This window comes from Planococcus citri, chromosome 4 (assembly GCF_950023065.1).
Source record: "Planococcus citri chromosome 4, ihPlaCitr1.1, whole genome shotgun sequence".
Classification (NCBI taxonomy): Eukaryota; Metazoa; Arthropoda; class Insecta; order Hemiptera; family Pseudococcidae; genus Planococcus; species Planococcus citri.
The window spans coordinates 57,331,031-57,341,444 of record NC_088680.1 but is presented as its reverse complement, the minus strand read 5'-3'; the positions used below and the strand labels follow the sequence as shown (position 1 = coordinate 57,341,444).

Sequence of the window (10,414 nt, the reverse complement as noted above, 5' to 3'; positions counted from 1 at the left end):
AGTTTTAAGGTCACCGGAGACCCGTAATGATTCAATACTGATAAGACATTTTTTTTTTATATTCGATATTTTTATGTTCAGATAATCCGACAATTATTCACAAAGTTGGTTTAATTAGTGAAAAGTGATGAAGTCCGATGTGTCACTTGGGTGCATAATCTTTGAACTCGATGATGATGTTGCTGCTGCCGCCATCCATTGTCAGATTACCCTTCTGGTGTTTTCCTTATCACGTTCGAGACGGTAAGTGGTTTTTTTCCTCTCGAAGAAATGATTCGCAGATTTTCAGGGTTAATGGAACTTGTCGTATGGATTGAGAGATAAGGTTCAAAAAATTATAGGTATCAACGATTGCCAGGTATAGAAGTATCTGATAGGTTTAGGTTTAGGTACCTGATCTATGAGTGTTCGGAGTTTGAACCTATAGGTATTTTACGGAAGAAAATCACGTATGATGTTTTTCGTATGAAAATGATCTAGCATTTTTCTATACGATTTATGGGGTTTATGCGATCATCATCTGATGAATGTCGGAAGGATTTTCCTATTGGCGTATCATCGTTTTAAATATATTTTGACCCTTGGTACGAAATGTTTAATCATTGATATAAATGTAGTCATGCTTGTGAGAATTTCGATGAGATGGGGGTATTAGAAGTTTATTGGTTTGATTTAGAAATTTTCACTTTTTAGTCCAATTTAAGTCGAAATCTAATCGATAAAATTTACAAAATAGACCTAAAACGGTAATTTCAATTAGTGGAAAAATTTAGGGACGAAATGAAAAAAAAAAAAATTGGAACAGTATTCAAAAATACTTCATTGGGTAATCATCAAATTCGATCATCTTGTAAAATTGGAAGTGCTGTATTTTTTTGAGTATAATATTTCGACTTGAAAACTTGAATTTGATGTATGAAAAATAAACTCGTCAGAATTTGATCTAATCAAGATGACGATCTGAAAATATTAGGTTTATATTTCATTTTCCACCTCTCGAATTGAATAAGAATGGTTTCAAGCGGTTCTAAATCCTTCAGAGAACCCCTTTGGCTCTTTATTTTTCTTTCAAACGGAAGTCATGCTCGCACCCCCAGGGAAATATGAATTTGAACACTCCATAAATTATTGGAAAAGCTAGAAGATTCATTGGGTAGAGAGTTTTTTGACTATACATTTTTTTATCAAAACTTTTCTCATAAAATTTTTTGAAAATTCCAATTAAGTATTCATTTGCCGTACTTCAGAATTAAAGAGGACCTACTCCTGCCCATTCCTAATCAACTGGAATCAAAAATAAATTCAGATTCTCTTACTCTATTCATTTTTTTTAACGATTCACGGTCATTTTCCCGAATCCGAATTCCCGAACAAACATTTCCCGAATACCGAAATCCCCCAAAAAAAGTTTTCTTTTAAAGAATTTTTTTTTTTTTTTCAATTCAAAAATTTGAACAAATGAGCATACCTACTGAAAATAATAAAAAAAATTCAAATGAGAAATCAGTCAAAGTAAATTCTAGAAAATAAAAGACATCGTAAATGCATGAAACAAATCAGAAAATATAAAGTTTGAAATTTAAAATAGTTTTGCGAATTTCCTACGAGAAAATTGAACCAAAATGAGCACAGAAGCAATAGTTGAATTTTGTAACTTGAAATGGTTCAGAAAACAATAGAAAAGAATTTTGGGAAGTGAACCGAAAAAATTTAAGTTATTAAAAAAGTTTGATCTTCTGTGAAAAAATTAATCCAAAGTGTGGAAAAGCTAATCTCAAATCGATAAAATGACTAAACAAATGATTATGCAATTAAAAAAGTCGAAATTTCAAATGCAATAGGTCTGAAAAAGAAGGAAAAAATTGAAATTTTCAAAAATCAATCAAAATAAATTCTGGAAAAATAACAAACAACGCAAATTAATGAAAAATTATAAATGTTGAAAATTAAAATTCGAAGTAGTCTTGAAAAAATCAGATTTGCGATAAAAAATTGGAAATTTGGAAAATCAAAGTTGAATAAATTGTGGGGGAAAATCGCAAATTGATGGGAATAAAATCAAAACAATAATAAGCACGAAAGAAAAAGTTTAAATTTCAAATTAAAAAAAAAATGGATCTGCAATTTGGGATTTTTAAATTCAGAATAAAAACTTTCGGGAAAATGGTTATTTGGGATTCTGAATTTAGGGAAAACGGATTCGTGATTTTGGGTGGTAACTTCTTTTTTACGAATTAGACCTAAAATACGGAGGAAAAAACACGAATTTTCATTTTTAAAATTTGATGGAAAAAATTTCAAAAATTGAAAGTTGCTCAGTTTCCAATCTTGAGTATTTTTTGTACATATTTTTGGCCTTGACAAAGAGCTGCGACTTGCAAAATTTTAGGATGCACTTCCAACATTTTCTGACTAATGTCACAAATCCTTTCCTTCATTTTTCTTCATCTACTTATTGAATTTATTCCATTTTCTATATTTTCCTACTACAATTACGATTAATCACCACGAAAAAAATCCATATCTCATCATTTCAAAAGAAAATAAAATGAGCTTGGCTATGAGGTGAAAGATTTTTCAGATTTCAATTGAATTTACATTATGTAGAAAGTTATTAGCTTCAATTTGTGCCCTGTTCGACCTTCGTGCTAATTTGTTCTCTCTTTATTCGTCGCCGAATGCTGACGATGGTTTATTGGGATTATAAATTTTATTCTACGGAGGAGGTACGAGTATTCAATATGCAAACGACTACTGCCAACGATGAGTAATTATACGATAATTTAAAACCATCATCCTTTAATCTCTTTATGTATAGTACCCAAGTTGGTTGATTTTAGATTGCATTACGATAAAAATACTAAACTAGTCGAAAAATACACAGATTTATTTTGTAGCTTTAAGACACCCGCTTCTTCAACTCCACCAAAATAGCTCACGAAAATAGTTAAATTCAGGAAAAAAATCTCGTTACGTCATTCGTACGATTAAAACTACTTATTACTTATTTACATTAAAATGCGAACTTCTTAACGACGATTATTTGACGCGATCGATTCAATATTTACGAGTTTGAAGATTAAAACTGGTTTGAAGTACTCGTGATTTTGCTCAAGTACGTAAATGAGATCGAGTCTGCGTGTACTTGAAAAATGTGAAACGAAATTTCAGTTTTACTCAACTCGGTCACTAGGGTCTTTTTTTATACACTTACGAAGCTGATGTAGACTAAATTATTCGTCGCAATGTTGCATTTATCGTAGTTTACGACCCTGTACTCGTATGCCAGACTTGGGTCTACATGTAGGTAGAGGTACGTAACTTTACGAGCGATTAATTCACGATTTTTAGATTTAGTATTAGAGGCAACAATGTAAACTCAGGTATAGAAACACTCTTGTTTTATGGTTCCTTAATATGTGATGTCTTGCATTAAGATTGTGAAATAGGTATAATTTCTCATTCATGTTGCGAATTTTCCCAAAACTGAATGACTATGGGTTTAATTACAAATACATACCTATAGAAAGGTGTATCTTTTCCAGGTATTTGAGGTATTCTTTGGTACCTACTTAAGCATTTATATTATCGATACCATGATAAGGTAAATCACAAAGTGTGATTTTCATCGAAGGCCAAATGTCACACTTGGAATTGAACATCATAGTAAAAACCTACAATACACACCGGTTCGTGTTAATCTTATACGCACGTCCTCACAACTATTATAGAATACAAGTTATGAATTTTAATAGAAACCTGGAACGTTGATAGAACTTTATCTTATGCGTTTTAATGTACAAGTCGAAGATTTTTATACAATCATAACCTTGAAAAATATTCGCGAAATTCCAGAGATATCGTTCTTGAGATTTTTTGGCTTATATTGGAGATTTTCTCGAATTTTTCCTTTTCAAAATCAATATTGTCAAAGCAGTACCTCTACCTGTACCTACCTATGTACCTTGGTAAATAACCTTATACGTATTTTATTAATTCTTTATGCCAAAACCAAACACTGTACTTTTACACCCACTATACATACATTGGCTGATATAAATATGTGAAAAAAATTATTCTAAACCGTTATGTACACGATTGTACTTTAATAGACGGGGTCGACATATCGTTACAAGGTTACTTCCTTTCCTATTACAGGGTCGTTGAACTTATAGGTAAATATTTTGACAAGTTTTACGTTTCAGTTGAAAATTTTTCGCGATATTTTTAAACAAGATTTTCATCAAATCTATAGTGATACTTTCACCTCTTACTGCGAAATGAAAATGCTACCGAACGAATTGCATTTTCGAACATGAATCGTGTTTTAGCATAAATACGTAATAATGTCGTAATGCGCGTTTATATGCATTTTAAGTTATAAATGTTGTAAAGAAATCTTCCACGTTGTGAAAACCATTATATTAATTATGAATATAGTGTAAAAAGTGAAAGGTTGTTGGTAAATTTGACTAAGTATATGAAACTGTAAAACTATGCTTAGAGTTGAATTCCCTTGAAAACTTGGAGATACATTGTCATAATTCATAATCATGTGACTGAAACTTTGTAAGATGATGGTAACTTTTCACTGATTCGAGGTGAAGAGATGTAGTTTTAAAAAGTGTCATATTTTTCGTTATAGTTTTTGTGGCTGTTTATATCAATAAAGTGGGAGAAATTTTGGGTCCATAACGTGAGTTCTTCTCCTTCATGGCCTTCATAGGACAGAAGGTTTGAATTTGGTTTCTTATCAATTTTAGATAATGAAAATGTTTCCATTTAAAGATCCAAGTTTTCCAAGTTTTAATTCCAGAAATTTTATTTTTTATTGTAAAATTTTTTTAATGAAGGGCCATATTTTTTGGAGGGTGAAATTTTGGATCAATAAAGTAACGCCACCCCTCCTCATTTGACGCGCATTCATCACAATACGAACGGGAAGGAAGGGTTCCCAACTTCTACACTTGTTTCAAATTTTCGTATTTGAGAAAGGAAAATCAGAAATTTTTTTCCGGATGCTTGTTTTCACGATTTTTGAAACTGGAATTTTCAATTCGAAGATCTATTTTGTTCCTTTTCAAAAACAATAAATTATTTACTCTTCAACAAAGGGTTGGAAAAACATTGGAATTTCAAATTTGCTGGAATTATGTGGACACCCCGTGTGAAAATAAAAGTTTTTTTTTTGGTATTTTGATTTCCTCTTTTCCTCAGTTTTTGTTACATTTTTAAAATTATAGTTTCAAAAACCAACTTTTCTCGTTTTTTTCGCGATTAATGAAGCTTTTTTCAGTTTACTTGAAACCTTATTTTAAGAAGACTAAAATTCGACGAGCTGTTCTCAAAAATGCATGAGCGAAATTACGTAAATTTTTGTTACCTACATATCTTTTAAGTTGAACTTCAGCTTAAATTATTTTTTTTCTCACCCAATTTTACAACTTTTCTTGAAATAAATAGGTACCTTTGATTTCAGAACAACTTTTAGAACTGAAAAAGTTCATATTCAGTTCTGAAAATTATGGAATAAGGAAGGCGATGAGGAAGGGGGCTGTCAAGCTAGTTTTTCAAAAAAATTGGCTCTGGAAAATCATCGAATTGTGCACAAAATTTCATTAATTTTTTTTGGATAGGAGGGGGGGAGGGTGAATTATCCAAAAAAATTGTCCAAGAATTACGAAAATTTCGAAATAATTTTTTTTGAAAAAATGTCAGTGAAAATTTTGAATATTGTTAATTAATAATAAAGCCATCTGATGCAATTTTTCATCATTGTCGCGCTATTCAGGGGTGCTTAAAAACTGACATTTTCAACTTCTCTCACATTATTGAAAAAATGTTGTGAAAAAATTTGTGAAGAAATCCAAATTAGCAGGACGCAGTTATTTTATCAGAAAGAAACCATTGGAAATACGATTTTTGGAAAGGCATAATCTGAAACTCCTTTTAGCAAAATTTCAGCTCTGTAGATCAATTTTTCGATTTTTGTTGAGAAAAGCCCAAAACTCGATTTTAAGCTGCCCAAGTTGAAAATTCAAAAATTTAGGAAAAATATAAAATTTCGTTGGAGGTTGGAGAATGACCGGAAATGGCGAAATTAGGATCGGAGAGGTCAGTTTGAGGTAAAAACCGGTCATTGGTGCAAGTTTCAAAGATTTTTCTTTGATACAGAAATTTTCTGGAATTTTTCATCTCAATATATCTACCTACCTTCTGGTAAAAAAAAAACCTCTCGAAGTGACTGTCTAACAATCGTTCCAATTGTGAATAAACTCGTTAATCAGGTCAAGAATGCGCCAGAACTCGATTATTAGCTGCCCAAATAAGCCTGCCCGCCTTTTTGAAGAAGTACAAAAGCTCTGAAAAAATCAAAAATAGGGCTGGAATCTCCAGAATGGTTGGCAATGGCGAAATTTGGTTTTTGGAAATCCATGTTAACTTCAGAACTGATTTTTATTCTTTTTACCGGAGAAACATGATTAATTGAAAAAAGAAAAAAATATTTATGTCAGAAAATCACCATTTTGGGTTTTGAAAAATTCGCCAAAAAATTGACAAATCTATTTGGGTAGCTAAAATTTTGGTTGTGGTGGTCGCAGACTAAACTGTTTCCAAAAATTGCATTCTCCTTCAAATTGGTAGTCGACACCCCCCCCTCCCGCCCGAATGTTTCCTTTGCTAGAAATTTAGGACTTTTTCTTCTATTTTTCTCATAAATTTCTTCAAAATTGCCAAAAATCTACAAAATTTCTATCAAATTGGTGAAAAATCAAAACTTTCAAACCAGATTTACATGATGCTTTCATTCTACAGTTTTCTTCTTCCATTGAAAGAATCTCCGTTCAAGATGGGGGAATGGGTCAATCCATTCTTTGAGTCCGTACAACTCAGTAATTCATTTTAAGGAATTATTTAAAACCGGTTCAAAATTGATGAAGTGGTTTTGAAAAATTACATTTATTAAAACCGATATTCGAAATATTGTATTCATCGACTAAATAAAGATGATTTTTTTTTTGGTTATGACGTTGTGTATCTATGTAGGTAGGTATAATATTGTGTATCCGAAAAATATTCTAGCGGAATACATTTAAAGTTTAATGATTCTAACAAAAAAATCGTTTTGATTCCAACCAGTTCTCTCATAAACCTAACCTAGCTGATGTATTTTCAACCTTGGTAATAGCGTAAGGTTTCCTACGTATAAATACACAGAACGACCATAGCAAATTTTATTGACGATGAAAAAGAAAAAAAAATAACTAAACTCTAAAGTGATATAAAACTAAATATAAAGACGTACTATTGCTTGTTGGATCTGTTGCTTGGGATATTGCCAAAAGTACAAAAACCTGTACGATATTTAATGCTGAGTTAGGTATACCCGTTTGCATACCTATTTCATTTTCCGGCAATTCTAAACATTTTATCTCCAATCGTGCATCTGCAATTTCTGCATTGAGATTTTTTATCTACCAGAGTCACATTTTGAAAACATGATTTATTCGTGAGATACTACTCGTATACCTATTCCAAAATATGGCGTTCATGGATCATGATTTGTCATTGTACTCGTACAATTTGGCCGAATTAGGTAATTTTCCAGCAGTTTGTTGGTTTATTTCCATTTTAAAAATTGCTCTATTTTTTATAAGTAGTTGTAAGTACAGTCTTTTTTTCTCTCCTTCTTAAACATGGTCGAAAAAAAAATTCAAATCTACACGTGTAGGAATATCTGCATTAGTAGGTATCAATTTGAATCACGAAGTTTGATGTGTAGCTAGTCGAACTAATTAAAGGTATGAATTACGTTACATAATTATTATTGTTTGAAAAATCTCACTTTGGAGTTTACCAAGTTTTGTGCTTCATCGCAAATTAGAAGTACATACAATTTTATACCAACATAATCGTTGATAATTTTAGGTTTTACAACAAATTTTATTCATGTACATTGTACCTGCACTTGAGCGTTATAATTTTCCAAACATACGTCTGACCCTAAATCTTCTTCGTAATCTGTAAATATAGGTACAATGACACCGAATGAATGAAATATTTTGGAATTTTTTTCATACCACGATGGATTCATTACATCGAAGCACGGGAGCAGCCGAGACAATTCGAGTGTTTGAAATAACACCGATTATACTGAAATATTTGACCACTGATGTACGAGTATAATAAAAAAACAAGCGCGTAAGTTAATCAAATTAATTAAGCACTTCAGTGTTACCATAAATGCATAAAAACCTGCACGAACGTGCGCACGTTGACATTCAACGTATGTACCTAACTTAACAGTATAAAAAAAAAATTATTCAACGATGGGAAAAATGATACAGATTCGATGACCTTGAAGAACAGTCTTGTAATTTTGGGGCGAATTTAATTAGCGTTATAAATCAACAAATAGGAATTGAGATTTGTGTGTTATTTCAAAGTCTTTTGGACGTTTGCTTTCAATATTTTAAATGACAAGGTAAAATGAAAAAATAATCCGCGAATTATGTATGTAATTTCCTTTATTTTTGAATTTTATTATTTTATCGTCGAGTATCTTTTTCTGAAAAAAAAAACTCGTTATCCTTATGCATTTATTTTACATACGAGTGGGTTAGATAATCTATCTGTGTTTCATATTTCCCGATAGAATATTCCTTAGAGTAAAGGTATATTACTTAGGTGGGTAACTGTTAACTATGTTTGTATGTATAATGATCATTGATTATATTCGCATACATTAAACCTACACTTACAGGTGTTTAAATTAACTTATGTCGATCACTGTTTGTATCAAAAATATGTGATTATTTTCTTGTCGACGAAAATAAATCTTATTTTGACGACTCCTCCCCCACCCCATCCTCAAAAAAGACTGACGCTCAAGATTGGATTCACTAATTGTTGAAAAATGTTGTACCCTTGATGAAGACGTTTTCAAGCTGGTACTTCGTATAAATATTTATCTACATAATTATTAAAACAGAAAAATGTTGTAAAATTATTCAAACTCTTACAAAATTCAAATTTTTTTTGAAGTACGTGATTAGCTAAAGTAGCTACCTACGTCTACGTCTACGTATTACGTAGTACGTACTAAAATACGTTTATTTTTCGAAAAATTCGACTCAAATTTTGATTTTTCCAAAAACTGAGTCACATTTTTTTTTCAAAGTTTTGGTTTTGAGGTACCTAAGTTAATGTGGGAAAGAATTCTCACTTTAAGTTTTTAGTCGAATTTGTTCTCTAAAAAATTTGGATACTGCAGGCTTTGGGATCAATTTTTCTGATTTTGGAACCGCTTGAAAGAATAGGGTATATTTTTCAAATTTTTGAGTCTTTAGAATGTAAGTACCTGAATCAAAATTTTCAAATAGACCAATCGATCAATAATTGATCCATTTCCCAGAGAAATTTCGCATTGCAATATTCGAGTTTTTAATTCTACCAGCAGAAAGTCGTTTTCAAATTCATAAGGGTGAAGAGTCCTCAAAAAGTATCTCTTTAATTAAAATGAGGGTCTTGTTTACAAAAGAAATGGAATAAAATTGAGGCAGTGGGTGGAAAAATGTGAGAACTGTTTTTTTTTACTGAATTTTGAAAAAACACAAAAGTGTGAGATGCAGAAGGAGAGGGGGAGAAGGTGCACAGCACACTGTTTCAGAAATTTCTCATTCGAAATAGAGAAAATCGGTGAAAACTTTCAGTTTCAGTTTTCAACTTTTCATCACTTTTTACTCGTAGCTCAAAAATCGATTGCTGCATCTGGTTGTTTCTTCCATTTTTGTCACATTTTTGAAAATTCAAACTTTGAGCACCAACATACTGAAAATGCACATTTTCCCAAGAATTGAGTTGTTTTCGAATTGAAATTCTGAAAATCTACTTATAAAAATGTCCTCATTCAAATTTCCTTATCCCAATTTTTACATTTTTCAGCGATTCTCAGCCCTTCAAGGAAATCTCAGCTTTTTCCTAAATTACTGAAAATTTACTCGGAGAGCCAAAAATTTACTTCTCATTTATTTTCTTGGAGATCTTCTTGTTCTAAATTCAATCCAATTATTGAGACTGAGAAGTTTAGGTGTGGTTTTTTTAAAAGATGTTCACAAATTTGAGGGTATTGCCAGATGTAACCTTGATCAGATTTCAACCAGTTATTAATTTTTTTTAAATGTTGAGGAATCATAGAACAAATTTTGAAAAATATCAACAAACTCATCGATTTTTTTTTTCATTTCAAAAATCGTTTAATTGAGAGATTTTTTTTACCTAGCTTGTGAGAAAAATTATTCATCATAGTACCCCTTCAAATCAATGTTCATTTTTTTTTCTCGTTCAATTCAAAACTTCTTTCCATAACTAATTACCAATAAAAATCCAAAACTACATAATCATTTTATTAATT

At 31.1% G+C, this 10,414-nt stretch overlaps 1 long non-coding RNA gene across 2 annotated transcripts in view; it reads left to right on the top strand.

Moving 5' to 3' along the window:
* LOC135844832 (uncharacterized) overlaps positions 1–10,414 on the top strand; it is a 30,733-nt gene that overhangs the window by 146 nt on the left and 20,173 nt on the right. For both annotated transcript variants that reach the window (XR_010558644.1, XR_010558645.1), the window contains exon 2: positions 82–243. This is a non-coding gene — a long non-coding RNA (uncharacterized LOC135844832). The remainder of the gene's footprint in view (positions 1–81; positions 244–10,414) is intronic.